A 24,993-nucleotide genomic window follows, 5' to 3' on the forward strand; every position below is an offset into this window, starting at 1 on the left:
CACATTGTGGATTAGACCATAAAACCACTATACTGACAATTAGTCCATCCAGAGATAGATTTGGATATACTATGTAGTCACCAACTTGTCAATACCAAACACTGGTATTGTTGGAATGCTTTGGAGCCTTACTGATATGGGAGGGAAACTGCATCCAAAGCCAAGGACTCCCAATGATATTGAAAAGATTCTGGAAAAGGAAATGAGAAGGCTGTGCACAACAATCACTTTTATATAATCAACATAATAAGCAAGTCATGCCATCATATATTTATTTCCTTATCAATAGAATGAGGGAATAAGTAAGCTCTTAATCCTTTATCACATTTCCTAAAAGAATTCAGAGACAATTCAAGTAAAGCAGTAGTTAAAGAAAAAGGAATACTGAGAAACCTGGGATATGATGGACTAATAATAAAAAAATGTAAAGTTCCAGAAAATATATTATCTATTTAATATTCAATTAGCTGATCTTTTAAAATGAAGAAAAACTAACAAAGTCATCAGACCAGACACGTCTTTTTTATATTTTACAGCTTAAAAATATGGTTTCTATCATTATCTGTTTATAAAAGTGAATGGCTTAATATCAAAATAGTATTAATGAACAAACTCATATATATATATGTATATATATATATATATACATATATATATATATATATATTTGTATTCTCTACTTGATTCTTCCCCTTTCTTGTCCATGATTGTCATGGAAGTGACTCTGAAATGTTGAAGAACTATGAAAAGAGAGCCAAGTCCTGGAAGATCTAAATATTGGAAAATGTTTCAAATGCAAGTTTAGTGGCATATTTTTGCATCTTCAATGGATACTCCAAACCATGATTATGCAAAACTTGCCCAAGTGGTAATGATTTATATTTTTATTTTTTTACTCAGAAGCTCTTGCAGAACTCTACTAAGTTAAAAAGAGGTGGTTATCTATAACAACAGGTAGTATTCCACATTCAGTGAAACGAGTCATCTCCTATTAAGGAATCTCAAAGGGGGAACAATACACAAAGGTTGGAGGGTAATCCAGAGATTGGGGGGGGACCTTGTTTTATGCCCAACAGCAGAGCAGAAGTGGAGTGAATCAATCCAGAGTCCAGTTTCTGCTTCTATAAAGGCAGGTATTTGGTATACCACTCCCTAGCCCTCCAATCCAAGGGGAAGTGGGACTGGGGAAGGTGGTGTCAAGTATGCAACAGTGTTTCAAGAACCTATTAGATTCTGAAGGAAAATAAATTCTCTTTAGAAGTCATTCAAAGATTAGTGATATGCTGTATGATAAGATAAAGTTAAAATAGTTACATGATTTAGATGTAAAGGATGATATCACAAGCAAATTTGAAAAACATGGAAAATTTTGTCTGTCAGATCTGATTAAGAAAATAATTTATGATCCAGAAAAGAGATGATCATTGGAAATAAAAAGATAATTTTATTTTAAATTAAATTTTTTAAAAAGTATTTTCACAAACAAAACATGCAGTCAAGGTTATAAGGAAATCAAGAAACTCAATGAAAGCAAATTTCTCTGAGAACAAGCCCTGATGTCCCATGTGTAGAGAAGTAAGTCAAATTTATAAAATGAAAGAATTTACTCAATAAATAATTAATGAAATAAGTTGAAAGGAAGATTTCAAAAGAAGCACACAAAGACATCTATAATCATATCTTTTTATCTAAATCACTATTATTGAGAGAAATTCAAATTAAAACAATTCTTAGCTACTATCTCTTACCTATCATATTTACTAATGATGGAAAAAAAGGAAAAATGATAAGTTTTAGAGCAGATGTGGAAAAATTGGGACATTAATATACTTTCGGTGGAATTGTGAACAGGTCTAATTATCCTGAGAACAATTTGGAACTAATTTCAAAGACCTATAAAACTGTGTACTTTCTTTGATCCAGCAATACAATTACTCAGGCTTTATCCAAAAGAGATCAAAGGAAAGGAAAAAGAACCAACATATACAAAAATATTTAAAACAACTCTTGTTATGGCAAAGACTTAGAAACCAAGGGGATATCTATTATTTTGGAAATAACCAAAGAAGAGGTATATAATTGTGATGTAAAGACATTTGCTATAGTTACTGATGGGCAGTATTCCTTCAGAAAATCCTCAGGAAAATTTATATACACTGATTCAGAGTGAAGTGAATACAACTAGGAGAACACTGGACACAGGAACAGCAACTTTGTAACAATGATGAACCAAGAAAGACTTAATTGTTCTGATCAAAACAGTGCTAAAAATAATTCTGAAGGACATGATGAAAAGTGTTATCAACTTATTCAGAGTAGTGGTAAACTCTGAATGAAGATATGAAATATATTTTTTACTCTAATTTTCTTACTTTTTGGCAACATAGCATATATGGAAATATAGTCTTATGATTTCAATATAGATTTATGATCATGTAAAAGTTATGTCTTTTCAATGTATGGGGAGAGACTAGAGTGAGAGAAAAATTTAATGTTCAATTAAAAACAGTTTTTAAATAAATTATAAATTTATTAAAGAAAAATAATGAAAACATTTTTCAATTTTATTGGAACTATTTTTTAATGTATCATCTGGATGTAGTAAGTACTAACAAAAAATAATATTGCCATGATTTAAAATAAATAAATAAAAGATGATACTGAATGCTGTGTGCAAAAGGAAAAATGTGACATTTGTAATTATCATAAATGACATATAAAAGCATTGTGATGATAGCTTATATGTTACATCTCACACATGAATATTTAAAATGTAACATATACTTTTTTTAAGTTTTTGCAAGGCAAATGGGGTTAAGTGGCTTCCCCAAGGCCACACAGCTAGGTAATTATTAAGTGTCTGAGACCGGATTTGAATCCAGGTACTCCTGACTCCAGGGCCAGTGCTTTATCCACTATGCCACCTAGCCACTCCACATATACTTTACTTAATATGATAAATTAACTTAATTTTAATCACTTGCAAAATTGTTCAAAAAGTAAAGTATATTTGACTGAATACAGCCTATGCATGAATTTAACAGAATTTGGAAAGGGTCATCAGTTTTGGGGGGGGTTTAGTTTTTTTTTTTTAGTTTTTTTGCAAGGCAATGGGATTAAGTGGCTTGCCCAAGGCCACACAGCTAGGTAATTATTAAGTGTCTGAGGTCAAATCTGAACTCAGGTACTGCTGGCTCCAAGGCCAGTGCTCTATCCACTGCACCACATAGCTGCCCCAAGGGTCATCAGTTTTAACCTAAAGATTTCTAGTGAGGGAGGAAAACACATCTTCTGAAGCAACTCATTACATTTTTGGATAAATCTAATTGTTAAGAAGTTTGTTTTTTTTTTTTTCCTTTTCCTCCCTTTATATTAAGTACAAACTTTACCTCTTTCCACCTTCCACCTATTACTTCTAGTACTATATATTTAAGGGCAAAATTGTTGAGTTGTAAAGATTGCCAGAGTAATCCTATTCCTTCCTTATCATGCTGAGACTCTATTGTATTAATACTGTACTGGCATTTTCTCACTAACAATTATGTTGGTGTGAGTTATGTTTGAAAGCAGCATGGAAGTTAAAGCAGTTACATTAGGTTGAATAGAAACATGAGTTAGGTGAGCAATAAATTAAATATTGCAGAACAAACCCACATTTTCCCTTGCTTCCTGGAAATGTATCAATTCATTATTCACTAGACTTAATGACAGTCATATACTACAGTCTAAATTACAACCTTATTGTTATTGGGAAATAATAATAGTAATGATAACAGCAATTACTATGATAAAAGCATCATTAACTTGGCATCAGACTGCCTTATCATTTGTTTAATAGCAAATAAGAAAATTATAGTATATGATTTAGAGTTTTTCAGTTTTTTTGAGCTTTATACTTAAATTTTACATATTAAATAAAATTTTTACAAATAGCCACATGATAAGATCATATATATCACTTAATGAAATAATAATAATAATAATAAGGAATATATATATATAATGTATATATGTGTATATATTCATACATAATATATATATATATATATATATATATGTATATATATATATGTATATATCTTGTGCTTCCTCATCTTCAGATTGAGTGTTTTGATCCTTCTTGGTATCACAGGCAAAGTATATACATACAAACACATGTACTCACAAACAAAGAGCACTATTCATTTAAATGTAACTCATATGAAATCAGAAGATACACAAGAAAGGAAGGAAGAAAAGGAAAGAGAGAGAGAAAAAATAGGAGAAAAGGAAAATAAAAGTTTTGTTATCTTTAAGAAGATGGCAGTAGTTGATGCTGGAGGACTCTGCTTGAATATTAAGAGTATTCAAGAATTATATAAATGATTTACTAGTAGTAAGTACAAGGTTCCCAAAGCAAACTCTTACCATCTCTTCCACCACAAAATAGGCATTAAATCAAAATTACATTTTTAAGAAGACTTTGATAATCAGTCTGAAGATCTAACAATAAAAGTAGAAATTTTAAACCAATAACTTTGAAAAATTCTCCTTATAGCAAAAGAATGTTCATAGTTAACAAACTGCTTTCTTTTCTGAGCTTTGAACTTTCAACTAAAGAAAAAGGAGGAGGGAAATTAAAGGGCAAATTTGAATCTGTTGATGTTTAGTGTAAGGGATTCCAATCTGTTTACCACAATCTCTCAAAAGAATGAAAGGGAAATAAGTCATATATAAAGGCAAATTACAAATTAGGCTATAGCTAAATGAGAAAGACCAGTGGAATTTAAGAAATATCTTCCTAGCCTGGTTATAATCCTCTGAACAGCTGCTGTCAAAAGCATGACCACACAAATAAAGTGAATGGGACAGATGATAGACAAGCAGAGTTATGTTTCAGGATAGATCCAAATACTCATCCCTGTAGTCTGAATCTTTGGAATGAAGATTGATCTCTTTGGAAATAGGTCTTATGTTATACTCGAATTCCTATTTTCTTACTAAAGTTCTAGGAAAAAATTGCAATGCCATCTGAAGAAATATAGTAGCAAGACTTTTTTAAAAAAAAGTAACTAAAGGAACAGATCAAATGCAATTTTTTAATACCTCTCTGGCACATAATCAAATGCAATTCAATTCAACTAACAATTAGGTATAAGGTACTATGACTAAGTGTTTGAGATATAAAGTCAAAATTGCTTCATGAGCTAATTCAGCTGGGGAAATCATCACAAAGAGTACCATAACTAGTGATTTTGGTTTCCAGAAAAAAACATAGCAATAAAGATTATCTCTTGTTAAACATGGTAGGGAGTATGGTTGACCTGTTACTAGACACACGGGGATATCAAGAATACACTCATTCTTCTTTAGGGGATCCAAAAACTCTACTTTCTCCAGAAAGAAATTCTGGGAAACCTGTAGGGTCACTTTTATAAGCATTACTTTGAATTTTGTTCCTTAAAATTTCTGTGTATGTAAACATAGTCTTGATCTTTACACCCCAATTAGGACTTTGTTTTACATTTACACACAAGAGCAATATATATGGCATAATACTTGTCAAATTTAAAAGGATAACTTGTGTATACAGTAACAACTGTCACATTTAACTTTTAAAGTAGGGCTAATTGTGTTCTAAATGAACTCTGAAGGCTTTTATCAGAAGGTACGCTTATGTTTTCAAGTACAGTGCATAATTACTAGAAGGACTATAAGACACAGCAAGAAGTTTCTTTGACAGCTATCATTGCTAAGATTCCAAAGTCCTTTATGATCAGCATCATCCACTTCTTTTAACTGTACTAGTTCAAGAAAAAAAGGTACATTAAATCTTTAAAGGAGGGCACATTTGCAGTGAGTCTATATAAAAGAGCTTATCCTTGCAACTGTTTGTACTGTTTTCTATGTTTGAGTGCTTTGTTCAAGGTCAGTGGCTTTTGTTGTTGGCCAATGACAAAGTTTCTTTGTTAATGTTCCTAAGGAATCAGGATTTCACTATAGATTGCCGCTTGTCCTCATACCAACTAGCCTGGAAAAAATTCTCATTAGCTGGACTAACTAGCAATAAAGTTTTAGTCACTTTATGGTGAAGACAAAGCAAATCTGAGACCCAAACTTAATTAGAAGGAAAAAATCAAGTGAGTTAACCATTGACTTTTCAGTGAAAGGTAATTCTGAAATTAAATCCAATTCAATAACTATTTATTAATTATCTGCTATGTGCCAATCATTAAGGATGAAGCAAACAAAATGACATAGTCTTAATTTTCCTTTACTTTAAATTTTAATGGGGCAGAAGAAATATAATCACAGGACAAAATATATACATGGACCTGCAAAGTGACCAGGAGAAGGGTTTGGAGGAAACAAGAAAGGTTTCCATTAAGAATTAGTATTTGATACAAGTCTAAAAAAAGAACTAGGGATTCCAAATATCTGAGATGGGAGGGAAGTATACCCCAGAAATATAGAACTGTCTAGGCAAAAACAGAAAGGTGAGCAATATGTGAAAATTGGGATATACCAAATATGTCTGGCTCACACCTAGAATGCAATATGAACTATGTCTAGAAAGATTGGTTATCATTGAGAAGAAAATAATAAAGTCATTAAATCACCAAAAGTAGATGAAATTTTGCCATTCAATATACACAAAATACAGTCCTTGTGACAGTATATTGTCAGGTGTAGCAATGTTATGCAAATTGTTATCAGTGGCTGTAATCAGAGTTTCCACAACTATTTTTCCTAGAAAGTATGCTAGATGAGTAAATATTAGACTGAACAAGGCTAGAAATTTATTCAAGTAGCCACAACTAAAGCTGTGTTTGGCTCAAGCAATGAATTCCAATCTTTTGTTCAGTGTTCACTATAATATGATTTTTTTTCCCACCAGTTAAGTGTTCATCTCTAAGGCTCTAAGAGATTGTTTCAGATAAAACTGACAACACAGACTCATTCAAATGGAGAGAGAGAGAGAGAGAGAGAGAGAGAGAGAGAGAGAGAGAGAGAGAGAGAGAGAGAATGTAGCATAAAGAGGCAGCTGATCTGAGTATTTTTTCTGTCTCTACAAGAAACTTGCTATGGTATCTTGAGCCAGTCCTTTCACCTCTCTGAGTCTGTTTTTTTTTTTTTAATTTATAAAATGAGGAAGTTGCATTACATGTTTTTGGGTTTCCTTTCAGTATCAGCATATCTCATATCTATGATTCTTTGGTCTGGATATTGTTCCTCAATTTCTCAGAAATGGATGGTTGTAAATTAAAAGGGATAAAGATAAGTGAATATTGCAATTCAATTTACAAACAAAAATACCACCATCCATAACCAATTAAATATGACCCCTACAAAACATTTGTTTGTTATCCTACAAAGCCCAGGTTATTTCAAGAATGATACATTACTCTCTTTGAGTAGGGCACAGTATCTCATCTAGATAATTATCTTCATTGATTCTGATTATTATTTCTAGTACACTGACCAAACCAAGTTTCTTAATTTCAGAGTACTTTCATTTCCTTTCAGTTAAGATAAGGGAAAAAAGCCTTAAAATATCTTATTGTTGATTGTGTTTTTTTTACACATAATATTTGAACTAAGTGCCGAAGAAATAACTTCAATATAGGGTACTTTCATGTGGGGTTTAACAGAAACTAACATCAAACAAAAATATTTTATATTTGATATATTTACAGAATGTGCAAGTTGTTATCATCAATTATTTTGTCTAAATTTCTCCATTGGACTTCTATGCCTATCCCATCAAAAACATGGAATATAATCCTGTCCATAATAGAAATAATACTTTTCTATTGTTACAATGACACTGAATTGAAATTATCTAAGTAAAATATTATTATATAACCTTCAAGGTTATATAGACCTACCCATCTATGTATCTATATATCTATCCTTCTATGTATCTAGACATTATTTACATATATAATCACACACAGTATTAAAATATATTTTATCAGTATAATTTTAAAAAGCTTCAGAAAGTGATATAAAATACACAAGAACTTCAGTATTATAGTATTCATTATAAAACAAGTTAATTCTAATTTCTATCAGGTATATTATATATTAAAGATGTTTTAAAGAGATCTCAGCTCTTTAAAAGAATGCTTCCTTGTATCAATGAGAGCTGAGATTAGTAGAAAACATGCCATATTTGGAGTTAGAAGATTCTAGAATGAATCACAACTCTGCTATTAGCTGAATGACTCTAGAAATGTCACTTACCCTCCTTAGGCCTGAGATTAATCTAAAAAAAAAAACAGGAAAAGAGACTAGCACATCTCTCAGGTTCTTACTAACTTTGAAGTTTTGATTCTATAATCCTGAGGATGGCTATATGAGACTCCAATTAATAAACATAACCATCTTAAAGATGTGTCATATATTTCAATAAATACCATTCCAAACATATTAACTTTTCCCCTAACTTTATGATATATTCATGCAAAATATTTAGAAATCTAAACCCAGTATACAAATAAAACATCCTCACTTATATATCATGGTACAATGAGAAAAAATGTTATTTTTGGAATTAGCAGAGATGTGTTTATATCCCAGCTCTGCCATGTACCATTTTTGTCACCTTAGGCAAATCATTTAAACTTCTAGAGACTCACTTTCTTTACTACAAAAATGAATGATGACTGAATGACCTCTAAGTTTGTCTTCCATTGCTCAATCTGATCTTATGATTCTAATGAAGTGTAAAATCTCTTTCTTGAATACTTTTATAACAATATTACATAAAGATATATTTACATAGTTTAAACATGGATGAATTACATAAAATTTTAAATCCTTTGTGAGAAATTTAATGTTGAGCATCAGTAAAACTAAAATTGTTTATCTCTATGTTAAAATCAGTAAATTTCAATAAATAAACTAGAATAACTTTTTAGCCACTCCCAAGTGGTCATCAGGATTCTTTACTATGTAATATATTTTAATCAATTCCATGATATTGAAAATGACATTTGTGACAAGTGCATTCTAAAGATAAGGACCAAGTAAGCTAAGCATAAAACAAACAGTATCCACTGAAGAGAGAAAGAAAATATTTGAAGAAATCAAGATCTTAGGGTTTATGAGTGAAACAGTAATAAGAGGTAATGATAATTGTATATCCTTATATAAACCTGGAAAATTTCAAGTCTCTATCATATATTCTTATTTTCAGTATCACATATATTTTTATTCTTCATTCCCATAAAATTATGAATTAATTAATACTATTTTATGTATTCCTTAAAATTCAATTAGCTAAATAATAAATTAATAAAACATTTTTAGCTTTGAGGTTCACATCTCTTAAGTTATCACTGAATGAAGTGGTTAATATTGACTCAATCTCCACTTTACAAATAAAGCAAACAAACCAAAAAACCACTCTGAAATTCCAAGAGGCTTGACTAATTTGCCTGAGGTCAAATCATTAGTCATGTAACTGGACCAAGACTTGAAATTCCGTTCAATAGTTTTTTCATTACAACATATTACTTCAAATGGAAGTTAGGAAAAGTGGAGATTCAAGAACAAGGTGGGACTACTAGACCTTGTATAACAATTATCCTAACTTGTGTTTTACTCCAGGGGCATCAACTCTCTTTTCATAAATTTTGTTAACTACTACTGCCTCGTATAAAGTTTCTAATGTTATTCATTAGTAATTATGCATTCCATAAAATGTATTTGAGCATGTTAAATAATTGAAAAGTTTTTTAAAACAAATTTGGTAGAGTTTGTCCCACAATTTTGTTTTCTTTTTTATTGTTAAGGATTTTGAATTTGAAGTACATCAAGTAGTTTATGATTTGAAAGGAAACAGAAACTTTTGAAATTGCAATCATAAATATTTGAAAGCCATTGCAAATTTCAATTTCCCTGAACAAAGTCCATGTCAGTCATTCTATGTAAAGACTGATTTTTATCTACTCTTTAATTAGAAAACCTTCAATTCCACGTATTTAAAGATTGATATGATGTATAGAATGTGGGCCATGAAGGAAATCTCAAAATTTTAGATTATAACCCCAGTACCTGGCAAACAGAAAACTATTAAGTAATAGTCTGATTCATCAGCAAAAATTAGAAAAAGCAGGGCGGCTAGGTGGCACAGTAGATAGCACACTGGCCCTGGAGTCAGGAGGACGTGAGCTCAAATCTGGCCTCAGACACTTATTAATTACCTAACTGTGTGATCTTGGGTGAATCACTGCCTTAGAAAAAACTAAAAAAACATTGAAAAAAGTTATTTTAAGATTATGAATTCTGATATTTAATAGATTTGGATATCTGAAAGGGCCATGAAATAAGAGAGAGATGAATGATGATACCATTCAGTTTCTTTTAATTATTATATTTTATAAAAATGCTTGTTTCTTATTTATTAAAATATTACCTGCTTTTTGTAAAATAAATATTATGTAATTATAAGTGAAGCACCCGAACAATGACTGAATAAAATGTTTTCTTTTTATTTGAACAATTTTCTATACAGATGACATGATTTTCTAGATATATCAACATACCCATACTCATAGAATCATATGAGATTTCATGAATAAATATAAAATTTAATATAAACACATTCAGAAAATAACACTGAAATGGCTCTTGAATGAATTTCATGTCACAAATACTTCTTGCCCAAATTTACTTAGGATTAAATAAAATTTAACGCAACCCCCCCCTTCATTAAAGTAGAAAGTTCAGAACTGAATTCTAGAAGTAAATTTTGTCCCACATTTTTGTTTTCTTTTTTATTATTAAAGATTTTGAATTTAAATTACATAAAGTACTTTATGATATAAAAAGAAAAAGAAACTTTTCCAGAGGCAATCATAAACATTTGAAAGTCATTGTAAATCTCAATTTCCCTGGACTAAGTTCTTATCAGTCATTCTATGTAAGGGATGATTTGAACCCTTTGAATTCCAGAATAATAGACCTAAATAATAGACTAACTTTCTTTTAATACAGAATTAAATACATAGAAGGAGTAATTATCACAAGCTCTCGTATATCAAATAAGCTGTTGAGAAATATGCCTATAGAGATAAGGGAGAATCAGAATAAAAAGTGAAATTACTATACTACATTCTGATCAACAGGAAATTATACTTTTGAAATTTTATAAGACAACTTCTAGTTCATGTGTGACTAGAGGGAATATTATTAATCAAAATGTAATACAAAGTATATATGGTCACCAAGTTTAAATAAGATAATTTTTATTACAGGAAACTATAACTTTTATATGAATGAATTTACTTCAACTAGAATAAGAAAGAAATCTGCTAATAATAAAGCTCTCTGACAGGAGTCTAATATCATAGACACATAAGCAACTAAATAAAATATAAAAGATAAAAAAGCGATTCTCTAGATTAAAATATATGAATAAATAGTTCTTGAAAAAATAACCACAAACTATTATCAAATATATCTCTACCAATGCTTCAAAACACTACTAATATGAGCAATTAAACCATAACATCTCAGAAATTTCACTAAATATTCACTACATTTACAATTCAAATTAGCAACAATTAGACAATATTGGAATAAGAAATCTTGAAAGACCTATGGAAAGATAGATATACTGGTAGTCGTATGAATTGGTTTAAATACTCTGCAAAGCAATTTGAAATTGTATTAAGAAAGTGACTAAAATTCCCACACCATAATACCCAGTAGTAGGTGTTTATGATTTGAGGAATGATTAATCATTAATCAATTATATATTGATCAATTATATTATTATATTGAATATATATATTAATTAATCAGTAAAATAAAATTATTGAGCTGTAGCAAGCAATAAATGTGATGAATATAGTGAAGCATGAGAAGAATTATATGAAATAATTGGAAGTCAAATAGGCAGAATCAGGAACAATAGTAGTATAAATGGAAAGAACAAAAATAAAGTAAGCTCAATGAATGCTGAAAATTAAAATGAACAGGTATTATTTTAGGTGATGTATAAGGTATAAAGACAATCTATGAGAATTCATATATCTCCCTTATTTGTTGAGGTAAGGGGTTATATGGGAATAGAAAATGCATAAATGACCAAACTAGGTTTGTGCAGACAGATGTTCATTTTGTTCATTCAAGTTCAATTCTTGGTGATTCCATTTGTGTTATTCTTGGCAAAAAACACTAGAATGGTCTGCAATTTTCTTTTTGATCTTATTTTACAGAGAACAATTGAGGCAACCAGGGTTCAATAACTTGCCCAACATCACTCAGTTAGTATATAAGGTCAGATTTGAACTCAGGAAAATGAGTCTTCCTGAATCCTGGCCAATCTAGCTGCCCTGTACAACTCCTATTTGACATCTATGAATGTGCCAATAGTAAACTATGAGTCCATTTTTGCATTATAGTTTTCCCTTTTGCCTACTTAGGTGAGTGGTTCTACAAAGATAGGTTGTGTGATAAATTTAAAACAGAAAACAAAAAACTATCAATATCATAAGAAGACAACCCACAAAATCATAGTGAAAAAATTTTGTTTTGTCTCCATGAATTTTCTCTACAGAATAAAACATCTACTTTGGAAAATAAATTATATTTAGTTAAATGAACTATAAGAATCTAGGGATAAAAATTGTTCAAGTTTTTACATACATGTTCCAGGTAGAAACATCAAACTAAAACACCAGACCGGGCACTGTGCTGTATTTCTCTTCTTGAAGGAAACCTGGTGTTCTATCACCATAAAGGCTGTAAAAAATAGGGGAGAAAAAAAAAGTGAAGATTACTCTTTCATGAAGGAAATAAGAGGAAACGTGAGATAGTAAACCCTTTATATCAGAATAACAAAGAAGGTTCAACAAAAAAGGTATTTTAATGGAAAAAGACTGGAGAACACTTGTAGCAATTATAATTTGCCACATGTTTAGAGTAAATTAAATTAAAATTAATTAAAATCAAAATTAAATCATTTTGACCTGTGAGGAAATTTCTATTATCCCCAATTTATAGATGAAGAAACTGAGGGTCAGACACAGTGTTTGAAGTAAGATCAGAAACCAGGTCTTCTTGATTCCAAATACTGAATTGCCTCAGAAGTTGTACTACTGGTGTATGAAGTAGAAAATTAATAAAATCACAGAATCTTAAATTTGAAAGAGAAGTTAGCGGGCATCTAATTCACATGTATTTAGGCCTGGAGTCAGTAAGACCTGAATACAAATCTAACATCAGATAATTACTAGCTATGTGATCCTGGATAAGTCATTTAATAATCTATCTTTCCCAAGAGTTGCTTCAGCTATAACATGAGGATAATTGCACCTGACCATCAAGGTTGTTGTGAAGATCAAACAAGATAATTTAATAAAAAAAATGCCTTTTCCTCCCTTTTCCCTTTCTTCATCTCTTTTCTTCTTTGCTCTTTTCCTTCCTTCCTTTCCTTCTTTCCTTCCTTCCTTCCTTCCTTTCCCTGAATATTTGGAACAACTAATTTATGGAAGTAGAGCAGTTTGAAGAATCCATGATTATGCTAATGTCATTGAGAGACAGAACAATGTAGTTCCCCAGAACAGAGTATGGCTAAAAATCCCATAAAAGTCTCTGAGTAGGAAAATGAAAAATATCAGCCTATGGTTATTAAGAGCAAAAGGCATTTTCCCCTTCTATCCAAAGATAAGTACCAAATTTCATTGTTCCCAGATTCACTCCTAGATATACTAATATAGACAAAAAACCTTATACCTGTCATATTTATTGACCTCTTTATATGGTAGTGTTGGGCTGGATAATCTCTAACATCTTGTTTAGATGGGACATTTAAACCATAATTTAAAAAGATGATTTATTTTCCCCAATATAGTAATATCTATTTTAAGAGCTGTTCTTTTCATAATGTGTTGTTCTGAACCATATTAAAGGTTGCTTTTGGCTTTAAGGGAAAAAAAGTTTGCTTAAATAAGCAATTCTGGTTACTAGATTCTCTAGGACAGAGACCATGTTGTATGGCAAAACAATAAGAGCAATTCTGGAAGGTAAGTCTGGATACAGGGACAGGCAGTATGATCATTCCTGCAATCAATATCAGTACAAGATAAATAACACTTATTGACATGAAATTTCACTTTGATGTCTATTTTGGGGAAATTTTGAACAAGGTATCTTGAGAACAGGCTATACATGAACTGAGAAAAATAAATTATTTATTTTTAAAGTGTAATAGACTCTCATTTTATTCCTTGATTTTTTTATATATGTACATATATATATGATATTAAAACCTTTTTAGTCTTAAGATTTAACGCATAGGAGTTGAAAAACTTTAGGGTTCCAAATTGAAGAGGAGAAATTAAGACTATGAGTGAGTAAAACTAAATTCCAGGAACACATAATTTTTGTATATGATAATATAGATATTTAAAACTAATAGCACACATATTACAAAAATGAATTCCTTAAATAACAATTCCCTTGCCTTCACAAGTATTTTCAGAATGTTTATTATTAGATAGAAAGTCTGAAAGGAAGGAAAGGAATCTTAACTCTACTGAAAATGTTATAGGTCAGTGATAACTGAATCATAATCAGAAATGACAAGGGCTTATCTTTCAAATTAAAAATGTCTTGCATAAAAGAAGGCTTGATTAGGTACCATTAGTCAACATCATTTCTGAATCCATCTTGGTAATAAAAAGAGATACTTGGCAAAATAAATCCTAATCTTTAAAGTGGCGGATAAAAACTTGTTACTATTAAAAGGAAATGCCCTTTTAAATTCTTTTAATTTTTAACTGAGGAAAAAAAAATCTGTATGAAAATTATTCTGAAGTACTCTCTACATTGCATCTCCAAAAATTTACTCCATGCTGAAAATATATATGAACAACATTTTTGAACTTAAGACACACACACACACACACACACACACACACACACAGAGGATGACTATAATAAGATATGGTAAACATTAGTACAAGTACTATCTATTTTGTTTCATTTATACATTCATATAGTCATTGGTATTTGCTCAGGCAAAAACTTCATCACTTCATGCATGCCCTTCCACATTTTGCCTACTCCATTCCCTGCCCCCCCATTCTTTCATAAACATAATTGACAACTTTCTTCTAATCTCACAATGGAGAAAAAGCTAAGAATATTACATAAATTCCTTGTTAGAAGTTTATGAGAAAGTTTTATTTGAAAATTTTAAATGAAATAACAAATTACCATTGCCCAATATCACAGCTATCTACTGAAGTAACTTTTAAAAACTAATTTTTCCTCCTTTTTTATTTTAGACTATTGATTTTGGGTGGCAGAGCCAAGATGGCGACAGGAGAACCTCTCTCTCTCTCTCTCTCTCTCTTTAATATTTCAAAACTTATAAAAAAAGGACTCTAACTAAATCTTCAGGAGACAGAACCCACAGAGGGATCCAGTGAGGAAATTCTCCAGCCCAAAGTAAGCTGGAAAATAGCCAAAAGGCTCGGCTCCATGGGGTTAGAGGTTAGGCCTGCCAGAGTGAAGGAACTTCAGCCTCCTGGAGGCAGCTCAGGGCACCTAGGAGCCATAGCTCATGGCATTGGGGACAGTTTTCTGACCTACACCCCGGGGAGCACTTGGCAAAACTTGGAATATCAGCTGGGGGCTTCTACCAGAGTGAGCATATGAAGCCCAGCCCTCAGGGCACTCAGCAAGCAGTATGGCCATAGCAGCCCAGATCCAGGAAAGAGAAGCAGGTGGAGCCAGTAAGCAGGAGGCCCCAGGCAATTGAGCCTTGAGTGCTCAGCCTGCCAAAGGTAGGGGAGTAGAGAGAGACTTTCGAGGTCTGTCCTCTGTACATGGAACAGGACTCTGGGACTCTGATCACATTCAGATCCTGATCGCAGTTTAGGTCCCCCATAGAACAGCAGCACCCCCCCTCCCACCCCACCTCAGCCCCATGGCAGAGGGATATGCTTGTGGTCATTCACAGACCAGGAGGGAAGACAGAGCTTCACATGCAGAGATCTTTGTGGGGGGGGGGTGTCCAAATAATACTCAAAAGCTCAGGAAGCACCCCCAAACCAGGCACAGGCTGGGGAATGAGTAAACAGAGAAAAATGAGGAACACCATTGAGAAATACATTGTCTATGATCCCTTAGAAGGATCAAAATACTCAGTCTGAAGATAAGGAAGTACAAGCTCCTGCATCTAAAGACAACAAGAAAAATGGAAATTGGGTTCCCACTATGACAGAGCTCAAAAAAGATTTTGAAAATCAAGTGAGGGAGATAGAAGAAAAAATGGGAAAAGAAATGAGAGAGATACAGGAAAAATATGAAAAAGAAGTCAACAGTTTAGTCAAAGAGATTCAAAAATGACTGAAGAAAATAACATGTTAAAAACCAGTATAGGTCAAATGGATAAAACAGTTCAAAAAGTTACTGAGAAGAAGAATGCTTTAAAAATCAGAATTGGCCAGATGGAAAAAGAGATAAGAAAGCTCTCTGAGGAAAACAAATCCTTCAAATGCAGAATGGAGCTAAAGGAAGCTTGATGACTCTACAAGAAATCAAGACACAATACTTCAAAATCAAAAGAATGGAAAAATTAGAAGAAAATGTGAAACATCTCACTGAAAAAACCACTGATCTGGAAAACAGATTCAGGAAAGATAATTTAAAAATTATTGGGATACCTGAAAGTCATGATCAGGAAAAGAGCCTTGACATCATTTTCAAAGAATTCCTACAGGAAAATTACCCTGTTATCCTAGAAGCAGAGGGCAAAATAGAATTTGAGAGAATGCACCAATCTCCCCCAGAAAGAGATCCAAAGAAGACAACCCCCCAGGAATATTATAGCCAAATTCTAGAATTCCCAAGTCAAAGAAAGAATATTACAAGCAGCCAGAAGGATACAATTCAAATATTGTGGAGTTGCTGTCAGGATCACACAGTACTTAGCAGCACTTACATTAAAGGCTCGTAGGACTTGGAATATAATGTTCCAGAAGGCAAAAAAAGCTCAGAATGTACCTGAGAATCAATTACCCAACAAAACTGAAAGTCTTTTTCCAGGGAAAAAGAAGGACTTTAAATGAACCAAAGGGAATTTCAAATGTTCTTGTTAAAATGGCCAGAGCTGAACAGAAAGTTTGATCTTCAAATACAGGACTTGTGTGAAGCATATAGAGCAGAGAAGGGGGAAAAGATGAGGGACTTAATGATGATCAACTAGATTATTTATTTTTATAAAAAATAATTATAGTAATCTTCACTAAAGTTTTACTATTGTAACATTTCCCTATGGTAGGGGGGAGATCCTGGATTTTTGAATAATATGTTAATAGATTGTCATTACTAAATGTTGGAAAAGCAATGTAACCCACATGACAAAATCTTGGGGCTTTATAGAACAAAAAAGATCAAGACAAGATACAAGGAACAACTTAGCTCAAGACGAAAATTGACACTTAATTTTGAAAATCTCTTGGTCCTGATCAAAGCCAAAATCATAACATATTAGTTCTTCAATCCATGTAGACTTTCTTACATTTCCAGTCTGTCTACTTTTAAACCTCATCCTCATCTAAGGTATAATAAATGCCCATCTAAGACAACATTATCTCACTTCTCCATTTTAATTATTTAACACTGATACATGTTTGTCTGACCATGTACTAGCCTTCTATTTCCCAATAATCTGATCTTGACTCCAATGACCTAAGTCATCCCCTTGATCTGATCTCTTTCAGAATCTTAAATATTAACTGTCGTCATGGTCTAAGATCAGATCTCTCTACCCTTATAGAGGTATTTCCAAACCAATTCTGGTCATGTCACTGCTTTCATATAATCCTGAAAGTTTCATAGTCAACCCAATCTTTATCCAATGCAACAAAATCTATGAAATGCCATTATTTTGATTGACAACAAACTGTAGATTTACCATCTCTTATCACTCCATCTTTTCTAAAAGAATGTCATATGAGCCTCTCTCAGCTGCTTTTCTGCAAACCAGATGGACTCTATTATATTCCATCAGTCTACCAATCTAACATCCTAGAAGAAAAGATGGAAATAAAGTTAATGTTGCAATCTTGATGGTTTCTGAACCTATGTTGACAACCTAGTGATAGATTAAACAGTATACAGTTTAACCATTTCGGAGAAGAGAAATGGAAATGAGATAATATTAATTTCAAAGAGATCATAAAAAACCCTATTCCTTATAAAAAGCAGACTTTTTTTGCAAAATTCAGAAATTCTCATAATTTCCATCAAAAAAGCTATTTACATTAAGACTGGTTAACTAATAACTAATATAAACTTTTAAAGTTTTTTTAGTCTAACAGAATTGAAGTCATATGACTAAACCATTTCTGATCAAAGACAGTACACATTGAATACAACAGTCATTTCCTAGATGATGTATGTAATAAAGACTATAATTTCTTTGCCATCCAAACCTTGAACTTCAGTTATTTTATGAGACTTACAAGAATATGTCTTTTACCTTATTATATTTTTGCTTCTTCACTATCAACTACTTTATTTGGTAGTAAGCCTAAAACTGGCCCAGATTTGAAACACAATATTATAAGCATTTATAAACCATCAATTCTATGCAGACATTTTATTAAGTTCTAGGAAAGAAAATTATTCTAATAGAAAGCCCATAGTATAGAATTTTCATATAACTTTTCTTCTTACTCTGTGTGAAAGATATTTAGTCCTCTAACTTGGAAGGAAAATAAATGAAACCTAAATAAAAATGTCACAAATTAATTTAGCTGCCTATTATCTTTGTGTCAAAAATCCACAAAACTAAAATTAAAAAAAATTCCTTCTAAATTTGTTAGGAATAATCCAACCAAGAAAAAACTTTGAACCTAGTTTCCAAATAACTTTACTAATGATTACTATGGATCGCAGTATGATTCCACATTCTTTACTAGATATTGGCAAGAATCTCAAAGATTAATAAATATTTCAAGGATGGTAGAGGATAAGGAAACAGATTATTCTTACCCTTTCATCTGTGGGCATAATCCTTTGTCCTATTCTCCCCTTATTAATTACTGCCATTGAAATTTATTATTGCATCAGGACAGGCCACAGTCTACATAGAAATATCAAATAAGATCTGAATTTTAAATAAGTAAAAACAAACAGGTAGTTTTGCATGCCAGACTGACTTTTCTTTTTTTAAATGAATTTTATTCCTGTTGAAAGTTTTCACTTTATCTCCCTTTCCTCCAGACTCATAAGAAGCAAAGGAAGGTGAATAGGTCTGTTAATTAGAGGAAATCATGATGTCTGGATGTGATATTTTTGCAAACAAATGAGACATCCCTAAAAAAGAGACACCAATTTGTTAATTGAAGTGGACAACCAATTTGCCTGAAATAACTAGATGTATGATAGGAACCAGAGCAGGGAAGTCATTGTTAGACAATTAGCAAAGGAGAAAGTATGACAAGGAAAAAATAGGAGGAAGGGGAGAGATTTCATATTCTCCTTCTACCTTTTCCTTTTAAGGATATTAGCATTTTGGTCTAACTTTTGGGAAAGTTGGCTGCAGAATGACAATCACATGAAAGGGATTTCAAGCCAAGGAATATAATGCTTATTTCTGAATATATGCACTGTGCAGCTAAATGCCCAAACTGACAAACTTTAATTAATGGTTCAGTGAGAAATCTCAGGTTGAAATTAAAATAAAATTTTCTTTTAAACATAAAATATATCTTTCAACTACACAGAAAGGAATGATTTTTAAGGAAATTAGTGTCACTTTCAGTTTCTGTCTTTATACTGTGCTATAACAATTTTTATTGACAACAGTCTCTAGAATTATCTCATTACTAGTTGAATTAGGTGATTTAGAATTATAAAGGTCTGGATTAAAATGTCTAATAAATCCAGCTGGCTATGGTCAAGTAACTTCTTTTCTTCTGGATCTTAGTTTTCCTTATCTGCAAAATGGAGATCTTTTTGTATCTCAATGATAAGATTTTAGTTACAATTGACTGAGATATGGTCTGTAAAGTACTCTATCACCTTTTAAGTACTATGTAAAATTTGCTAGGAAATTCCAACTAGCTTTTCAGGGATCTAAGAAAAGGTAGTAGTTCCTCTATTAACCAGCTAAGAACACAGAACTACATTTGGATTAAAGAATTGCTTAATTAAAAGAAATTACTGTCTGGGTTGGGAAGTTACTAGAGCATTGACTCTGGAGTTAAGAGAACCTGAATTCAAATGTGACCTCAGACACTTGATTATTTATCAACTGTGTGACCTTGGGCAAGTCACTTAAGCCCATTGCTCCACAAAAAAAGCAAAAGAAAAAAATGCTTTCTTTCCCAAGATTACTACTAATCCTTTGGTATTGAAGAGGAAGACCACATCAAGCAAGCTTATGATTGGAGGCATGAGTTGTAACAAATATGTTTATTATGGTGAGGGGGTATGCTGTACAAGGCATCCTTACCATTTGCCTTTATCAGAATTGTTCCATTTCAGGGCTTAATTTGTAGGAAATAGGACTATTGGAGATCTGACTGTGGCAGGAGTCTTTGGCCTTAAATGGTTTTGATTCCTTCATATCAATGAGTCATTACAGCACAGTCATTAAAGCTGGGTAAGCAGTAGCTTGTGCTTTGTGATAACAGAATGCAACAATGAGGTACATCCTAATCTGTCTCTTGATGGGCTAATCATAGGACAGTCTTGCCTCTCAAACCTCCCATTTTTGAATTGTGAACTATTCATCAGTATGATATAATTGGAAAATAAATTTAACTTCTCTGGGATCAGTCTCTGGATGTCTTGCAGGTCTGTCTCAGCCTTCCAGATTCGGAGACCTGAACCTAATTCCCTTTCCATCAGCTAAGGGCAATGGAGGCCAATGCCCATTCCTTCAGAACAGCACTCTCCTATCTTTCAGGACTGACTGACCCATGCTCACTTGCTGCTCAAATGGAGCCCTTCTTCACTTTGGCTTTCAAAGTTCCTCTCCCAGTATCCACCAGGTAAACAAAATTCAGCGTGCTACTGACAATTTGGTGTATGATTGAAGATAGGAGATATGTGTACATAAATATATGTTTGTATGTATATATATATATATATATATATATATATATATATATATATATATTTGAAAGAAATAAATTTTAGTGTGGAACTGTATTTTCCTAAGGCCACCTGAGAGGTAGCCAATGGTATAGTAGATAATGTTGTCCCAGTCATCAGGGAAACTTGGTTTTAAAACCTGTTTCAGACTCTTAGTGATTCTTTAGCCCGGAGCAGGCCTTGTTAACTCTCAGGGTCTCTCAGGTAACTCTCTCTATGGTCATATGGTGCAGAGCAGGTATAGATCTGTGGTGGGAATTTCCACTGGGTGTTCCCTATGCAATGAAGTCAAATATTAGGCTAAAATAAAATTAACCAATAATTACAAAGACTTATCTATCTTCAGAATTCCTCCAAAAAATAAAACAATGTGGAAATTAAATTTAACCATTTAGTAGCATGACAATAAAAGAATCAGAAGTTGAAAGTATGAATGTGTTCTTTGTTTGCAAGAATCTCTGAATCTAGTTAGAAGCATAAAGTATGAATGAAAAAGTTATAATACCTTTGAATTGATAAATGCTTAGGAAATATTCAAAAATACAAATAAGGATGTGAGATTAGGGGTGTCAAGGAGGAAACTTTGAGTTTAGGGAAGACTTCATGGAGTTAGCAATATTTGAGCTATGTCTTAGAGGAAAAGATTTTAAAAGGCAGAATTAATGAAAGAAAATAATTTATTAAAGTCTCTCTATGCTAACCATTTTACTATGGTTGGGAATTAGAACAATGCAAAATACAACAAAAGTAAAGACATTTACCACCTTCAAGTTCATTCTTCTAATAAAGGGCAAACTCACAGGTGAGTAGTGACTAATGATGGAAACTGGTTCAGAAAATTATAGGAGTAGAGGAGAGGTTCATAGCAGAGTAGATTTACATGCCTCATTCTGGAACAGTTGAAGAATTGATTTGATTATAAGAGAAAAGGTTACTTACATGGTGGCAAGGAGGTTGACAAGGCAATAGGTGCCTGCCAAGGAGGAGCGAAAAGAATGGGGAATGTTTTTAAACTTTCTTAAAATAATGATCCGAGAAAAGACAGTCATCAATTAAATCTTCCAAATGGATGAGATCACAAATCCATTTAATTGTCTGTGTAACAATGTCTTAATTTCATAATTAAGTAATTATCTCAGGCTATTGGTATTAGTTACATGATCTGATCACATATGGAATATTATTTTCATTTAAGGGTACTATATTTTAGGAAGGAGATTGGCAAGTTGAAGAATATTGAATAAATATAGTTATCATGTTGTTGAGAGAGTTGAAGATTTCTAAATGCCTAAATCAAATCTGAATGTTTAGTCCAGAGAAGACATTTAGGTTTGAGTGAGACAAGCTTAAAAGCCATCATTAACTAGTTGACATTCTTGAAGAGGTATGAGATTTGTTATCCTTGTTTTCTAGGTGGTTGAAGTAAGATCAATGGATAGAAACTGCAAAGAGAAAGAGGTTTATCAATTAAAGAGAATTTTTAGATCATTTGAAATATTCAAAAATGGAAAAGACCACATTGGGTAAAGTCCCTCTCGTTAGAGCTCTTTAATCAAAAGTTGTCTGTCCTCTAGTTGGTTATGTTATACAAGGGAACATTCTTTTCCTTTTTTAACATTTTAACATTTTATTTGTTTTCCAATTATATACAATAGTAACATGTACCCATCATTTTTTGCAAGGAAGGCTCTTAATACTACAATTCCCCCCCCCTTCCCTCCCCCTCCACAGAAGGCTGTCTGACAGTCTCTATTTTGTTTTCATGTCATACATGGATGTAAATTGTATAAGAGTAAACATAAGAATAAACATAACCCTCTCCCCAAGAAGATGGGAAACCTCAAGAACAGAGAGAGAGAGAGAGACAAAAAAATGTATTTCAGTCTGTGTTCAGATTTTAATGGCTCTGTCTCTGGGGTGAGTTGCTTTCTTTATCATAAGTCCACTAGAGAAGTTGCTTCAATCTTTTTCCCTCAATTGCTATTACTAGCTGTACTTCCACTCTATTCCTCCCCACTCTCATTTATTCTATTCTCTCTCTCTCCTTTCATCCTGGCCCTATCCAAAAGTGTGTTGCATCTGAGTACCCTCCCCCCTTGATCTTCCCTCTCTTCTATCATCTAGTCCCCCTTTCCCTCCCCCCCATTCCCTCTCAACTCCTCCCTTTCCTCCCATCCTTCTCCAGGGAAAGACATATTTCCTCACCCTATTAAGTGTGTATGTCATTTCCTCCCTGAGCTATTTCCAATGAGAATGAAGACTCACTCATTCCCCCTTGCCTTCCCCCGCCACTTCATTGAAAAAGCTTTTGCTTGACTCTTATGTGAAATCTCTCAGCTTCTTCTTCATCTTCTTTTCCTTCCTCAAAAGGGAACATTCTTGATGATGATGTTTGTCCTTCATCTTTGAAGAAGACCATGATATCAGGGAGGAGATGCCATGATGCCATGATGCCATGATCCAGTTGCATTGGATCTGAGTGAGGGGGTGCTGTGCTAAATCACCAGAATCAGACTAAAGAGGCATCTGGGTCCAGTGTCCAGATATGAACCAGGATGACTGAAAATGGCCTTAGATGTCAGACAATCAGGATTAAGTGACTTGCCTAAGGTTACACAATTAGCAACTATCAAATGTCTGAGGCTGGATTGGAACTTCTATTCTTCTGAATCCAAGGCCAGTGTTCTATACACTGCACCATCTAGTTACCTCTTAAGGTTGGGGTTGAACTATATGGGTTTTGTAGATCCTATCAACTCTGAAAATCTGTAACTACACTGGATTTGAATTTTTTAAAAGTTCTTTCCAATTTCAGGTTTTAATTTTGAAAATAAAATAGCTATTTTAGTATAAAATGGTTACTGTACACGAAGGAATTAAGAAATTTGAAACAAAAAAGTGCAAAAACTATGAATAAATGAGATGAAATCCAGTTCTCTTTAAACAAAAGAAATAATACAAAACTACCTAACCAAGGAAAGACTGATTAACATAAGGACATTTACAGTATAATTTTCTAATTCTGAAAAATTAAGAAAAATATGTTAATCTTTTTAATAAAGTTCCTTTCATTAGTACCTCAAAATGCTATATATTAATTTATGTTAAAAAGGCTGCTACAAATGCAAGATTAAATTATGGATTGACATGTATGAATTGAGGAAAGGAAGCAAAATCAGAACAACATACATACTAAAATGACATAAAATATAGCAGCAAATTTTTGTTGATTAGGCAAAAGAGTGATCAAAGGATAGATGGAGCAAATGAGATATTGTTATGATTTTAGAAAAGTTTTACTACAAGCAAATCACATACATAATATACATATTTTCTCTTAGCAAACTACATTTAGACCTCCACTTTTAAGATTATTTTTCTTATTTTGATTTACTGAGGTTTTTAATAAATTAGTAATAAATATAAAATTTAAAGAAAGCAAAGGCTTGGCTAAAGAAAGGTCTAAAGTCCTGTGAGGACAAATAATTCACAGAAAGTTAGAAAATAAAACATAACATGACAAAAATTTTCTGATTTAGTTCAGAGTTCTATTGTTTGGTACACATTAAGTCTGATAACAGCTAAATGAAGAATTTCATGTACTTGGTTTCGGCCTTTTGGCCTAAGACAATGCTAAAGCAGGCTGACATTTGGGCTGAAAATTTTGCAGCTGTGTAATCACTGAGGGCTAAGAGATTTAACTATACTTGGTTCAGCTCTTAAATTCCTTTTGAGACAAAGACAATGCAACTTATAATTAGCAAACTACCATAAGCCTTAGTGTATGACACATGAATAGAATGATTCCTTCTTCTCCTTCCCTGAGTAGAGACATAAAAATAGAACATGAAACCAAAACATTGTATTTGCCCTTCTCCTCAA

At 32.4% G+C, this 24,993-nt stretch overlaps 1 protein-coding gene across 8 annotated transcripts in view; it reads right to left on the reverse strand.

The window, feature by feature from the left end:
- The window catches only part of CHRM3 (cholinergic receptor muscarinic 3), a 658,611-nt gene that overhangs the window by 294,663 nt on the left and 338,955 nt on the right, over window positions 1-24,993 (reverse strand). For 7 of the 8 annotated variants that reach the window (XM_074222921.1, XM_074222922.1, XM_074222923.1 and 4 more), the window contains one exon: window positions 12,640-12,735. The exons of the other annotated variant lie outside the window; for it this stretch is intronic. The gene's annotated coding sequence lies outside the window, so the exon portion shown is untranslated. The remainder of the gene's footprint in view (window positions 1-12,639; window positions 12,736-24,993) is intronic. 8 annotated transcript variants of the gene reach the window in all.

The sequence above is a fragment of the Macrotis lagotis genome, chromosome 2, assembly GCF_037893015.1.
Source record: "Macrotis lagotis isolate mMagLag1 chromosome 2, bilby.v1.9.chrom.fasta, whole genome shotgun sequence".
NCBI lineage: Eukaryota > Metazoa > Chordata > Mammalia > Peramelemorphia > Peramelidae > Macrotis > Macrotis lagotis.